General features: G+C 38.5%; 1 protein-coding gene and 1 pseudogene across 4 annotated transcripts in view; one reads left to right on the forward strand and one right to left on the reverse strand.

Annotated features, from left to right (window-relative positions):
• STXBP6 (syntaxin binding protein 6) overlaps nucleotides 1-16,343 on the reverse strand; it is a 234,223-nt gene that overhangs the window by 75,501 nt on the left and 142,379 nt on the right. The gene's annotated exons all lie outside the window — the stretch shown is intronic.
• On the forward strand, nucleotides 6,310-6,428 carry LOC112475596 (annotated as a pseudogene).

A 16,343-nucleotide genomic window follows, 5' to 3' on the forward strand; every position in this document is an offset into this window, starting at 1 on the left:
CATTTTATTGTTTAGAATATCCCCTAGGGAAACTAGCAGAAAGCCTCCTGAGTTAGGCCCCCAGTAGGAATTTGCTTCTGATTTAAAAAAAAAAAAAAAAAAAAATTTGGATACAGACTGCTTCTCCAGCTTATAAGAAATTTCCCAGAAAATGTAAAACCCATTCCTAACCCCTCAGGAGTACACTATTGCTTAGTTCACTTCCACACACTTACTCTGCCACAGATAAGACCAAGACTCGTCCCATCTAAGTTTCTGTTCAATGTGCATAGAGGAGAACCACGTAGGAGGGCAGAACCTCTGAAGGGTGTAGCTGAGATGGACAGGAAGTAATAGGACCACATCTCTAGTGGTGGAACCTGCAGTCTAGGTGTGTGATCCACTGCTCTTTGCCATCTGGCATTGGGAATTTGGGCTCTGTATGTGAAAAAGGTAAAGGTAGACACAAGAACAAAAACCTGGAAACAGACCAGTTCCCATTAATAATGAATGTTATTAAAAATGATCAAATACGTAAAAGTGGGTCACGTATGGATCAATGATGAGAACATGTCATGAATCAACAATTATAATGAATCTAGTGCTGCTGTACACTCAGATGTAAAAAGAAAAAAAAAGGGGGGGGTGCAGGGATGGCTAACAGGCAGAGAAAAGGACGTAGCAGAGCAGAATGTGGGCAGTTCCAATTTCTGAAAGGTGAGATGAGTTACATTTCATAAGCTTTTCCACATTCATCCATCGAAAGGGTGTTTTCTCATTGCTTTGAGAATCCAAAACCAAAGATACTGTTCAGATACTATCCTATGGTTTCGAGACCATTGTTCTCACACTGTTTTCCCTTCCCTACCAACCACCTATTTGCTTCCCCACACACTTGGCCTTGCAGGTGAGGCTACCACCAGAGAGCTGTCCGGAGATTTGTTTTCCTTCTAGATTTTTCTGCATATCTGACCAGAACAGAACGAGAGTGGGCATTCTGGGGGACAGGCTCAGGCTGCATTCAGTGTTTGTGGGTCACTAATTCAAGAGTAAAACTCAGAAGCAGCACTCTCTACACCTTCCCTGGAACTCTATGACTTCCAAAAAATTCTCATTTTCTGAAGGCCGTGGTGGATAGTCAGAATTCCAGCTAGCAGATGCAGCTGACACTGGATACTCCTTAAGTCATGGCAGGAAAGCAAATCCCTGTCCAGGGAGCAGACTTCAGAAAAGAGCTCAAGTCAATATTTGAGCCTCCACTCAAAACATCATGAAAAGGCATCTAAACTTTAGAGCAGGAAAATGCTTGAAACCAGACAAAATGTTAAGAATGACAAGTCTAAGTAAAACAACAGAGATGACATTTGCAAATTTAGCATATCTTAATACAGAAATGCAACTTACTACTGCCATCCATTTATAGCCACACACGACATGGTGGCATTTGGGTTCTGCTGGAGTTTACCTACACCCCCTGAAGGCAGAGTAGAAATCACTTGAGGGCTGTTCCCAGCACTGATAATCTGGGCTGGTACCTGGAGGGATGACGCACAGTGCAGATATATGAGTATCTCCATTTATGGGGAATGTTCATTCCAATTTGCCCCAAATTGGCTGCTAGTGGCTTATAGACTGAAAGGTGCAAATCGGGGCATTAGTTCTCCCCTCCCCATACCTAGGCAGGGTCCCCCCCTCACTGTCTACCATATCTTAGCCTATCTCATGAAAGGCTTCTACTTAAAGCAGCCACTGCCCATCTTTGCCTACCCTTCTTCCCTCTTCTGGATGATTGAGCATAAGGGCAGAGGAGGGGTGGTAGACTTCCCAAACAAAGTGGGCCCAGCCACAACCTACCTAACCTTGAGATGCCTGAATCTTACACCTTTGCTTCCTCCTCAGACTCGGCAGAAAGGGATGAGCACCCCTTATAACAGACCTGCCCCACCTGTCTCTAGAGCTCTACTTCTTGCCAAGACTGCATTAACCTGTATCAGCTCAGCTCTCACTCAGATGCCCCACTGGGGCTTTATTTATTTAATCTTTCTCTTCTACTTTCCTACTCCACCCATAGTTGTTCTCAGTAAAACTTCAAAAATAAACAAATTTATAAATAAAAGCCTTACCTCAGATCTTCTTTGACTTCTTACCTAACTAGTTATAGTCTACCACCTCTCCACTATAAATTCAATTTTTCATATAATCCTTCATACAGAATCAGTTCCACTTGATATATAATTCAAATTTATGTACTGTAAAGCTATCAACATTTTTGAAACTTTACATATTCTTTGAGTAATATCATTTCTGAAAATCTGTTCCTGAGAAAATAGCGAATGTTAACAAAATTTTAATTACATGGCTAAGTCAAACCATTTTTTATAATAATGACACATGGGAAATAACATCAATTTCCAATAAGAAGGGGCTGGTTAAATATATTCTGGCGTATTTTCATATAATGAAAATTACACAACAATTAGAATGCTATAACATATTTAATGACATGGAAAGATGTTCTTTAGAAAGGGAATTATATTCATATATGTCTCATACTTATAAAATCATACATATTTAACTATATAGTAAAGTATATAAAAATATAGTGTTCCTCTGAATGTTAGGACAAGATGAAAAAATTTGTTTTTTACTTCTCTGTACATCTCCAATTTTCTACAAGCATCTATTATTTTTTGATAAACTTTTTACTTTAGAATGGGTTTAGATTTACAGAAAAGTTGTGAATACAGGGAGTTCCTTTGTACCCCATATCAAGTTTCCCATATTGTTAACATCTTACATTAAGGGGGTACATTTTTCAGAACGAATGAATTCATGTTGATACATTATTATTAAGTCCATACTTTATTCAGATTTCCTTAGTTTTTACCTAATGTTCTTTTCTCTCCAGGGATCTATCAAGGATATCACAAATGTTTATATCATGGACTGTAAAGATGAGTGATAAAACCTCAAGTGCTTAAAACTGCTGAGGGGGGTCTGCTTTAAGTGAGGTACCTAGTCATGGGAACTCCTTACTCCCTAAAGTCCCCACGGTGAGTACTTTAAAAGACTTCTGTTAGATATTTTTAAAAAAACTTCCAAAGTCTCCATCGCGCTGCTTTGGTTTGAGAGTTGACTTACTGACCAGTTATTTGTTCTTCCATCGTGTCTAAATACCCCTGGGATTCTTCTGCAAAAGCTAATGGAAATGTCAGCCTATCCTCCCCAAGATGAATGTCTTTTAAAAATATTTTGAATTGGAACTTTCTCACAAGCTCTTAAATAATTGGCAAATAAAAGGACAAAAACAATAGGCTATGTTTAAAAGGAGGGAAAACAACTAAAACAAAAATCTTGTTTTATTAAAGTTTGTCTTCCCTCTTTAAAAAACAGTCACGGTCACTTTTTAGCATGTAACTGTCCAGCTATCTTTACAAAAAGGGCACATCTTATAGAGAAAAAAAGAAAAGGGAGGCTTCAGTACGCTACGAGAAACAATGGATCCACTGGCTGCTTATATTCTGTGAAAAATGGCTGATTGTGTACTAATTTATTCCTTAAAAGTATGCTAGAAAAAAACCAGAACAGTTTCCTCATGTCAAAACATATTTATATCTTCAAACGTAACTTTAAAAAATTTTGGTTAAGCGGCTCCTGATTTCCACCTTCCATTCATGATGGAAATTCAGGAACAGAAGGTACCAGTATCACCATTTCTGAAAACTCAACAAGTTTTCATTTTAAATTTTAGTGACACACTGAAGGAATCCTATTTTGACTTGTTTTCCAAAGAACAGTGATTCTAATACAGTTCTCCTTTCCAAAAGCAATAAAAACAAGTTTTGCCTACCTGAGCCAAGAGTCAATAAGGGATGGGCAGCACTTGCTGATGTAGCATTTCAAAGACTGCATTGCTCCGTCTTTTCCCCTAACATCCACATAGAATGCCTTAGCATCAAAGGAGTTCTGGCAAATCAATCTTCAGTGCCAACTTCCCCCAAATATGGAGGTATTCAGTAAAGCATGCAGATCTGTAACATTTATTTTTAATACTATCTCCAAACCCTCTATTTTCATAGTTTTGCCCCATGAGAGGTACACTTAAAATGAAATATTGAATTTAAAGCTCCTTACTGTGCCTTGATGTGGTTTTTGCCCTTGTATCTAAAGTCACATGAAAAACAAATAATTTTAAGGTTCTGCAGGGGAAAGACATAAGGAAATATGCCTCCCATAGTTTTGTCAGGCAATGCAAGTGAAGAAACGGCCTTCCTAGATTTTCCAAGGCTGATTTCACTGCTTTTCCTGTCGGTGCTCTGCACTGGCTGGGCCATGGGAGAATCGAGAAGCAGGAACAATGTATTCACTGGGAAGGAAATCTTCTCAAATCTTCATCCTGCTTGCTCAGGGTTAAATAAAACTTAGTGTGGTATCCCTGAAAATTTAGAGGATGAGTTTCTGTGATATTTCTCTTTTTCACTTTGATGCAAAGCATTGTTTTAAAAAAACACACACAACTGATATCTTTGAATTGAGGGGTTTTCTGAGCTGTTTGCCACCTCTCCCAGATGCTGCTGAAAAAAGCCAGTCTTTGTACTCTGGTGATGCTCTCCACCTCCAAAATAATTGTCCTGAACAGAGAGCTTATTTTTTATATTCGAGATTTGGAATATCCAAATTGTGAAGGCTGGGCAGGCTTGCTACAAGAGAGGCATCTCAGGACCCTGAGAAGACCTGAAATGAATAGGCCTTAGAGATCAACACTTTCAGTGCCCTACCATCAAAGGGATGAGGGCTGGGTGGGGGTGGCGGGAACCAAGGGCCAGAGAACAGATCACTTGCCCAATATCATGAACTCAAGTACAGCTCTGGTTCTCCTGGTTTCTCTACTAGTAAGAGCAGTTTGACCTGTTAACCCACAAATGAATGATGTCCATTCTTTCGGATATTAGCTCAAGGTTTGCCTTCTCTCTGAGATCGTCTGTATTCATTCAGTTTAATCCAAAATGATTTTCTCTAAATATCTTTGATCTCTAAATATTCTTAGGTTTCAGAGGACCCTAAAAAGCACTGGCTGGGAATCCCTTCTATAATATTCATGTCACTTGAACGTACCTAATGAAAGGAAATTTACTTTCGTAGACAAATGCCCACTCATTCCATGTACAGAAATCAAGTCCCAGAAAAATCTGGTTTACCTTTGATTTACTATCCTTAGATAACTGAACTTAGTCTTCTTGAATTTGCTCTTATTCAGGGTAAATATTCCTAGCTGCTTCCTCCATGATTACACACTGCCTTGTCTCCCTATTCAACTGCTCTGATCTCTGACCTCTTCAACTAGACTAGTAAAGTCTGTCTGACACACTTTTTGTATATAATTTGCTGAATCTTCTACTTGCTCCAGTGGATCAGAGTTCATAACAGAGAAGAGAGGCTGTTTTTGATAGCTTACTCTTTGATATAATCCTCAATTGGGGCCAGTTTTTGAAATTTAACATAGTGGTTAAAAATATTTAGCTTTGGAGTTAAACAAATTCAGCTCCAAGTCCCTGATCTGCCACTTCTTATTTGTATGACTTTGGTTGAGATACTTAATCTACAAAATAGGAATGATAATAGTAACTATAAATCTAAGTTGTTATAAAGATCACAAATAAGAGAGTGCATTTTAATGACCTTTAGTATAAGGCCTGATTTATATTAAACACTCAATACATGTTGGTTATCATAATAATTACCTCTGGGAAATCTTTGATATCTAGATCTCATCAACAACTCAGGTTAGATGTTCTCAATATTTTATTCTGGAATCTTGGTGATATTAACTGCCCAATCAAATGTCAATGATTCAGTTCATCTTTATGATATGTTATTTAACTTTAAATACTTATGCTTTGTCCAGCACTTCAAGCAGACTGAAATTAAATCTGATTTTCAGAGTAACAGTACCATAAATCTATATCACTGTATTCTTGTGCCATATGCATCTTAGCTAACTCAGAGTTTAAAACAATTACCTATAAAACAACCGAGAAGTACTTGCTTCAGGTTGTGCAACTAGTTAGTAGATAAATCGAGATTAAAATCCAAGTTTCCCAACTCCTAGTCAAAAATACCTTCCTATTTTTTTAATCCAAATAGGTTCTGAATCTACACTGCCTTCTCCCTGAACCCTCCCCACGAGGCAGTCAAACACATATAGTGAAAATAGGAACCCCTTAAGCCATGTTTCCAAACAACTAACATGGAACTATAGAATCTCATTTAGTTTCTATCCCATCCTAAGTGATGTCAGGGCTCAAAGCGTGAATAAGAACACATTTTGAAGTCTACGGCCATGCTACCCTGAACGAGCCCAATCTTGTCTGATCTCGCAAGCTAAGTAGAGTTGGGCCTGGTTAGTACTTGGATGGGAGACCACCTAGGAAGACCAGGTGCTGTACATAAAAAATTAAAAAAATAAGAGATTGTAAGCCAACAAGGTCCTTGCAATCTGTGAGGTCAACCAAGGGTTGCCTCGCCTTAGGAAAAAAAAAAAAAGAGAACAAGAATACATTTTGGCAGAAATGATATTTTGCTCCTACAAAGTTATGAGCTCTTGACAGTCAGGGCCTCAATGGAAAACCCTCTAAACTACTTGCTAGATATACTCTTTCTCTAACCTTTAGTGCTTTGTTTCATCCCAGTTTTTTTTTTTAACCATACCTTTTGTTAAAGATAAGTCATGTATCTGTCCTGATTTTTTTCTCAAGATCAGTAAAATGTGGAACCTGTCAATTTATTACCATTAGAAACTAAGAAATTCCAAACACAAACCAAACATTAAAAATAGGACACTTTGCCATTATTAATTTTTCTTGTCCACAGTTGAATTTTAATCCCTCTTTTCATAGCAAAAATGAAAAGGTTTATGTTTTAGAGGAAATCACTCTCCTTATATAAATTAGCCCTCCCTCATAAAATCTATATTTGGATTCAACAGTCAGTGTCTGAAACATTAATAGGCTTTCCATAGAGCCATTATCCTTTTTCTCTTTTTGTGTTGCAAACAGGGTTTATTAAATCTTTGCTTAGGCACCAGGAATGAAGAACAGTGAGAATGTGCTGATGTGAAAGGTTTCACTGAACTCAAGCAAATCATTTCTGATTTGCCACAACCCCCAGCAGTAAATGCCAAAAAAGCACGTTGTCTGGACGGAAAATGTAAATTCCCGTCACATAAGACACGATAAAAGAAAAGCAAAACCCCACTCCTCTCCCTATACTAGGAGTTTAAGACAGAGATGTTGACTGCAGATGCTTCCCATTAAGTATATTCAAATCATGGTGAAGAGCAAATCTTTGGTACTGGTGCAGCTTGAAGCAAGCCCTACTGGCAGTGAAAGAAAGAAATCGGTGTATATTTTAGGACATACAGCATTTCTTTCTTTTAGCTGTTCTCTGTTCTATTTTAAGGTTAGACACACACATACAAGTTTAATAACACACAGTTTAAAGATACGCACTACGCAAGTTTAATAACTAATCAAGAGAAAAAATGGAAATTAAAATCAATACCTTTCTAGTCTTCATTAGTCATAGAAAAGTTAACCAACTCCCAGGTCAAGACTGTGAAGCTGCACACACACCTTTACTTGCAGTCTCTCTTTAACCTGACTAAAATGACAGTAAGGGGACTGGTTTAAAAGCATAAACCCACAAAGACAAAGAAAAATGGGGGATAATACACATCAACAAAACTTTGCAAGCTAGAGAGCAAATAGATGGTTAAGTGACCCAGGCAGGTCCTCAAAAGATGGAACCTACACTGGCAGTGGGGAAAAGCTAAAAAACAACCCAATTTACAGTGGAGAACCTCTCAAAAGCTAAAAGCTTTACAGTATCAGGTATTTTTGAAATAGGTGTGAAGATGGAGCTAACGTAGAAGGAGTAGTTGAGAGGCTCTTCAAGAAGTATTCAGATGCCCCATCCTCTTCAATGCTCTTATAGATGGTGCCTGACTTTTTCAACCCTCTCTGTACCAGATACCTTCTAGGGTGGGGCAATGTACTAAAAACTATTGCTGTTGCTTTTTTCTTCAGAGAGAACATTCAAATACTTTGCTTAGATCCATTCCTCTTTTCATACTCTGCTCAAAGGACTTTGGCAGCCAGCCCATACTTTACAAGTAGAAGATTGGAAAATCCTTCTCTGGGGAATCAACATGGACAAGAAGAAAGCCATGAAGATGCTAATATCAGAGGTCTCCCCAACTAAACAGCATAGCCAGACCACCTTACAAGGAAGCCCACAGGTAATAATAGCTAACCACATGCTCAGGGCTTTTTAAGGCCCTACTTTTAAATCTGAGCACATAAGCAAGGATCACTGAGCTATGTCTCTATATGAAATCAGAGATGCAAACAAAGCCAAAAGCAACTTGAAGAAAACTGTGGGGCTATGAAAGAAGAAGAAAAGTTTTTTTAAAAATCTATTATTAATACCCTCAGAAAGATAACAGAAGATGATCTACTGATAATACAAGAACAGGATATTGTAAGATAAGAGCATTCAGAGATGAAAAATATACTTAGATATTATATGTGTACATATATATGAATCTAAAAAACTCAATTCTGTAGTTAGAAACTAAAGTTAAGGAAATCTCTCTCTCAAAAATAGAAATAGAAGACAGAAAGAGAGTAAAAAGAAATTAGGGAAACAAATGCAGGGGTATCCTACTGATCAATACTGATGAGTCCTTTGCAGAGAACAAAATCCATGCTAGTTAGTTTTAGCAGAAATTATTTCGTACAATACGTTAAATGATATAATCACTGGAAGGTCTAAAGAAACATACTTGGGATTAAACTTTCATTAGAAACTATACTAAACTATACCAGAGAACTAAGCCACAAAGGGAGCTTCTACCACTTCTGACACCAGGAGACTGCTTCCTGAAGTAGCAAACTTCCACAGATAGTTGTCAAATCCAGAAGCATGTTATTGTTGCCAAGACCAGAGAGTCACAGCTATTGGTGTTGGCTCCAAAGCCAGGCTGTGCCTGCCACAACCCATACAAGCAAAATGGATGACAAGCAGACTGTTCCTTGATCCCGACATAGCTAGTGACCAAACACTGGAATATCTGCTAATGTTGTCTCAGGGTAAAAAGCCTCCACGACCATGCTTACCAACAGAAGTAGTACAGATGAATCTAAATCACATCAGGAACACTAGCTGCAAAAGACTCTGGGAGATATAGTATTTTCTTTTTCAGTCTCTGTAGTACCCAAAAGTAAACTAGAAGGAAGCCGGAAAGGATGTGAGATAATTCACCATATCTATCACAAGGTTCTTAACATCTGAATAACAATATTTCAGAGAGAGAGAGACAGAGACAGAGACAGATAAACAGAAAGACATGGGGTTGAGTGGAGGGGGGCCATACATAAAGTAATTCAAGAAAATTTGAAGGAACTAAATTTCAACACTGAAAGGACCCATTGCGTCCAAATACAATATATAAAAAGAGACTACATCTAGATAAATTATTGTAAAATTTCAGAACACTGGGGATTAAAAGATCTTATGAGCGTTTAGAAAAGCAGAAAGTAAACATCATGTAGAAAAGATCAGGATTTAGAATCTTTTTGGACTTCTCAACAGCATTAACGGAAGTTAGAATGCAATGGGGCTACACCTTCAAAATTTCAAAGAAAAATCATTCCAATGTAGAATTTTGTACCCAGCCAATCTATTGATCATCATGGTAGACTTACAACATTTCAGACAGGCAAAGTTGTTCATGTCTCATATAGTGCTGTCATACTGGGCTCTATTTTGACTTCATCCTGGGACTTCACCAATACCTCTCTCTTTGTTGAATCCCTGTTTCTTGTATCTCATGTTTTATTCTTGCTCAGTTATACCCTTGTCCTCAATGAGTTTCCTAACGAAGGGCTCATAAGATCTTCTGTGCAGATACCTTTGGGCAGTATGTTAATTGGGAATCCAAATTAGGCCTAAAAAACAAGTCAGGAGAAGAGACTGCCTCTACCAGTCATGAGGTCCTTCTATGGACTTATGGACATTTCCTTTTCAGGCAAAAATGCACTCAATTAAAATAAAAAAAGACCAGGGCAATCAACTGGGAGACTGAGTCCCTCTCTCACAGTGCTGCTCCCTCTGAAGATAAATGGGCGTTAAGTACACCTTGAATATCCTGTTGCTATCTTGCGATATTAGCCAATATGTTAAAAAAAAAAAAAAAAAGAAAATTTTTCTGAGATTAGTAAAAGATCACAATCTCATTTCAGGCTCCCTTTATGAATGCTCCTGGCTCTCAGCACTTTTCTTTCTTGGTATCTATCTCAATGTATAATTACGTATTTGTAAAATTATTTTATTATATTCATCTACACACACACACGGTCTTTGTTTTATGGAGTAGTGTCATCTTTGCTCACCCACATATTTACAGTGTCTAACACAATACAGACAGCCAATGAATAGTTCATGCATAAGTAGGTTAATAAAAAAGGAGGAAAGAGGTGTGTAGACAGAAAGAAAGGAAAGGAAAACTACTGAAGGAGGGAGGTGGGAGGGAAGACAAGATGATGAAAGGAAGGAGAAAGAGAGCAAAGTTCTAAGCACAAATTCTGACTTGGTAGTAGTATTTATTTTTAAATTTAATTTTCATTATTTATTTGTCTTTCTATCTTTCAGTGTTGCTTTAGAAATTTCAGAGGTTGCCAGAGGACTTAGAAAATGAGCCAGATGTTTCTATACTCTTCAATGAGAAAATAATTCTGAGAGGGAAGGAAACAGAACTGCATCTGCAGGAGGCCATCCTGATTCTGGGCCAACTGTACCCCTCTTTCCAGATGAGGCATGCAAAGGGCAGGGCCCCACACTTCCTATGTTGTGTTCTGTGAGCATTAGGAACAGACCACCTGAGCAGGTATCTGACCCTGGCACTTGTGCCCAGATGTCACACTCAGAGCACTTGAGTCACAATCCTCTGGGCTATGCTGTTCCCACAGTGGCTCCATCTGGCTCACAGACCACAGGGCTGCTCAGCCAGAGTGAGCCACCAGGGAGAATATCAAATGTGAGGCATACTGCCAAGATGTCACCAAGCAGGGGCTTGGAGAGAATCAGGAGAAAGTTGAGTGGACCCTGCACATTCCTAACTATCAATTACTGTAAATAGAACTCTCGCAGTCCTGAACAGGGAGCAGAATGAGCCTTGTTTTCCACATTCTGCTGCTCCGAAGAGCTCTTAAGGGAGACGTTCAGGGAAGAAGAGAGCCCAAGAATGACACTGTCAACAGCCAGGCTGTGAGGGGGCTTTGTGCTCTGAGACCTCCAGGTTCTTGTACAGTAAATCCTGTCCATTCAGATGCCCAGAGATGGTGATTCTCAAAATTATTAATTTTTTACCCAATGATAGAAATATTAACAGAGAACAAAGGGAACCTGGCCTTTTATGTGATTAAATGCAACTCTATAACAAGAAAAACAATAGCTAACACTGAGAGAGCTTTCTGTGTCAAGTTGTAGTCTAAGTGTTTTGTATGTTTTAATATTTAATCGTCACCACAAACCTAAAGAACTTACCATATTTAAATCCACTTCACAGACGGAGAAACAAAGATACACAGGGGTTGGAATGGACCCAAGGTCACATAGCTAGTAGGTAGCAGAACTGAGAGATACTCAGTGTCAATTTTTTCATTCTTCCGTGTTCAAATGGGAATTAAAATATATGCCCATCCTCATTACTGTTTTCCAAGAATTCCAAAGCTAGAGAATAGACTACCTTAGTAACATTGAAGTTTAAGATCATAAATCTCAGAACATTTAAGGAAGAGCTTATTTTACAGTAAAATCTGGGTTTGAACTACAGTCCAGTCATTTATCTTTTGGGCAAGTGACATCTTACAAAAAGGCCATAAAATATAAAATAATGATAAAATACAAATAAGGAGAAAAATCACAGCCAAGGATCACAGAAATATGCATACAGCATCACACCAGGAAAAAGGAATAATCGCATGATATATAAGTTCAATGGTAAAGTAGCACGGGACCAGATCAAGTCAAGTTAGAGAATTTGGTCTCTGTTTTAGAAATTAAGCAGGACTATTATAATTGGGTTTGCATGTGAGAAATAAAAACACCCTGGCAGAGTTTAGAATTTCTTAAATGGAAAAAGACAGAAAGACAAAGATAAATTTGGAAAGTATCTCAGTATTTTATGAGAGAAGAAGCAGATCTGAAACAAACCAATGTAAAATGATCAGGATTTAATAACTGACTTCAATGTAAAAGGTGAAAAAATTAGATGACCAAGTCCAATTCTAAGGTTTCTAGGTCGAGGAAAGTGATAAGATACAGTTAGTCATCCAAAACTGGGAGAGAGAGGCCAGGAGGTGCTCTGTGGAGCCTGGACTCAAGCCAGGTAGAAATATTTGATAGGCAGCCAGGCAAGGTAGAATGGGCAAAGGACCAAAGACAGTCTAGATAACTGCAGAACCTGGACAGGCACATCCCCCAGGAACAAAAAAGTTAATGCTGGTTAGGAGAGTCTAAACAGACCCTGTATCACCAAAGCCTCAGAAGACGCTGCATTTTCTTTTGACTGTATTCACAGCCTGAGAGTTGGCTTTGCTCACACAGGTATGTTTTATGGGGAACTTACATCTTGCAACTCTGCTCACACTCAAATAATTCTTCCTTATAGGCAAGAGGGGCAGAGACAGATACCCCTCTCTATCCAGCCTCAGGAGCTCTTGCGTTGCACTGCAAGGTGGTAGCTACCAAGCAGATGAAAGGCTGATGGAGAATGTGGCTTCCTGCTTGCAAAACTTCCTTGAAACTTTAAAGTTTTAATACTTCTCTTTATTTCTCCCCCCTTTTTTTGTGTGTCACGAAAATTTCTCCTACTCCTTCTATGTCATATCCCATTGGCTTTATGATATTTGCCTTGAGCCTGTCTAGCTATTTTCCTCTACCTCTCATATGTTAGTTCTGACCTCTAAAATGAGATTCTAAATAAATAATGCCAAGTCAATATCTATTTTCATCTTGGTCACCAACCGTGGTCAATGTATTAAGCTCCTCAATGTTTCCAAGAAATGCTTTCCTGACTAAAATCGGTCTAATTTAAAGTTGGTCGAGATGATGGCATTTTCCAATGTCAACAGCAAAAGAACAAGGTATAGAACATAGAAATGTCTAGATGTTTTCATTACGAGATGACTATTCAATCGACTGCAGCCATGAAACTAATTAAAAGTCACAGGGAATTCCTGCATGTTATGCTATTTATCACTTTCTATTTGTCCTATTAAAAAAGAGTGATTTGAAGAGGTTTAAATGTAATATGCCTGCATTCCATCTAGAGCTCTCATTCTTCCTCTCCGATTTAGATCACAGGCCTAGGCTTATTGGCATTCATGCCCAGTGACAGGAAGAGTGTTCTAGGAGTTACACTTAACTTTTCTTTCGCTGCAGCAGCACTCAGGCACTCCTGGTGATAAATCCTTGTGTTGGGCATGCTGCTCATATGCCAAAGGATGCTTAGTAGAATCCACATTCATATGGAATTGAGGTTATACTCATTCACACATAGCATACTCAAAAATACCTTGAAATAAAAAATAAATTCTCTCAAACACACAAAAGATAAAACAGAGTTTCAATTACAATAGTAAGTCAGGACACTGAGAACTACAAAAGTGGCAGTGGGAGCAGTTACAGAGCATAGGCTCTGGAGTTAGTTCACTTGGGCTGATATCACTGACCCACCCCTCATTAGCTGTGTTACCATAGACACACTACCTAACCTCTCTGGGTATCTGGGTCCTCACTTGTAAATGAGGCAATAATTGCACTTCCTCTTAGGGCTGTCTTGAGGATTAAATGAGATCATTTCCATAAAGTGATTAATGTGGTTTCAGCACATAAAACCCGCTAACCATCAGCTACCTTAGTTATTATGCTCAGCAACATCATTTTTATTAGAAACCCAAAGAGATGGGTGTGGGGTATTTTTGGTAGAGCTGAAGTATGGGCTAAAACTAGACTCTCATCAACCTCAGAAATCTAAATGTTGAATAGGCAGCAACCCTTCTGAAACGAATGTCAGAAGTGTTGGGTAGAGGATGTCACAGAAGAATTCTTCGGCTTTTAAAGTCCACAACCCAGTATTCTCAGGATATGTATCAACCTGTCAGCCTGCTGGCACTGGGCTGATTTTGTGCTGGCTATGGCCATTTTCTACAGTTTGATATTACTAATGGCATAAGTAACTCAAGTTTTGCTCTACCAAGAAACTTCCCATATACTTGTTACGAGAGACTATTCCATATCACCATTATCTGTTATGGATTTCATTTTCGTAGAGTCACGCAAAAGATAAGAAATAAGACAAGAAAATCAAAGGCAGAATTCATATGTGACTGACCGTTGAAGCCAAAATTCAGTTTTATGTTCTGATTCTGGAGTGCTGTGGCAGCTTCTTGTTTCAAGAACAGACTCGTTATCAAGCTCCTCATATAGTCATGGAGATGAAAGAGAAGAGTTTAAATAATTAGAGGCTTGTTAATATGCAATTACCTGGGTCCCACTCGAATCTACTAAAAAAGAATCTTCTGGGTGAACCCAGGTGGAATCTAAGAATCTGTATTATAACAAGCAACCTTTCATGCATATTAAAGTTTGAGATACACTAGGGATTCATAATTTAATAGAGGATACAACATATGAACTATTCTAATATCAGTCGGTCTTTGATAGGTGCCATTACAAAGATATCGAGTACAGAAGATGAACAAAAAGAGCAAGTCAATCCAAACATAAATCTAGGAGAGCCTCCTGAAGTGAGAACTTGGAAGGCAGTTAGGACTGAGAGTGGAAAAGAGGCTGGGTTAGGAACCAGAAGCAACAAGACAGAAGAATGTCACTGGTAGAGAGAACCAGCCAAATGGAAGAACCAAGAGTAGGAAAGTCTGGAATATGTTGGAGCAATTTTATATGGCTGGGGCCGAAGTGAGAGGCTTGTTGCTTTAGGAAAATGAGACAAAGCTATACAGCTGAATGAGATACAGGATGGAAAGCCCTGAACGCCAGATGGAGTCTGGGCTCTAGAGTCTCTTTGCTATGAACTGCTGTGGAAGGTTGCTCAAAGGAGTCATAATCAGATCTTAGCTTTCAGAAGCTGAGTCTGGTGTGGTGAGTTGGAAAAGGTTGCTCAGGCCTACAATCCCCTATCTACTTTCCAAAATCCAAAAAGCTACAGAAACAAAAAGTTTCATACATATATATATTTCATTTGGTGGGAAAACTTGCCATGAAATGAAGCGGGGTTACTTACAGTAATTATTTACTCAACTTACTCTGAATTGTGTGCATTCTCCTGCAAAAATATTAATTGTTTGATTAGAGGTGCTGCTTCAAGCCCCATTTGGGGATATTACAAAGTTAAGTTCATGTATTATATAATATTTCTGCACTCAGAAAAATTCTGAATTCCAAAACACATCTTTGCATAGCTATCTTTGTATGTGTAAGATTTTGTTAAGGAATCGTGGACCTTAACAATCAGAGAGGTTCAGTAACCTTGATACTTTAAGAGACAGAGGAAACCTTTTAAGAGATGATATAAAAGTGTAGGTAATCAGCACCATCTTTCTTAGTGGCCAGTTTTCTAGGAGTACTTAATTGCTATGGAGATTGTCTAAAAGGAAAAGCGGCTTTGGACTATCTAAGTGGTTTGGCTCTTATAATTCCTCTTCATTAGTATTATCAGTCCTTGCCTCAGTGTCTCCCCAAGTGTAAATCAGCAAAGCCTATGAGGCTGCAAATTGGAAAAGAGATAGTGAACCGATGTAGATAAGACTGTTTCGTCTTTGCACAGCTATCTTTGTATGCATGTGTCTCCGTACACCAAATCCAGACATTCTGAAGTTACAGAGTTCCTTAGAAATGAGTTAGTTCAACTCGTTCTTTTTTAAAAAAAATATATTTATTTAGATTAGTTTCGAGTATACAGTACATTGGTTAGACATCTATATTGTTCATAAAACGATCCCCTCAATTGCTCTCTCCCTCCCCTGGCCCTCCACTTAGCCATCATATTAATGCTAACTGTATTCTTTGTGCCATGCTCCCCATTCTTATGCCCAACCATCAACTACTAATTTGTACTTCTTTAGTCCTTCACCCCATTAAAACGATCCTCAATTGCTCTCTCCCTCCCCTGGCCCTCCACTTAGCCATCATATTAATGCTAACTGTATTCTTTGTGCCATGCTCCCCATTCTTATGCCCAACCATCAACTACTAATTTGTACTTCTTTAGTCCTTCACACCCC

The sequence above is a fragment of the Pteropus alecto genome, unplaced genomic scaffold (genome assembly GCF_000325575.1).
Source record: "Pteropus alecto unplaced genomic scaffold, ASM32557v1 scaffold171, whole genome shotgun sequence".
Classification (NCBI taxonomy): Eukaryota; Metazoa; Chordata; class Mammalia; order Chiroptera; family Pteropodidae; genus Pteropus; species Pteropus alecto.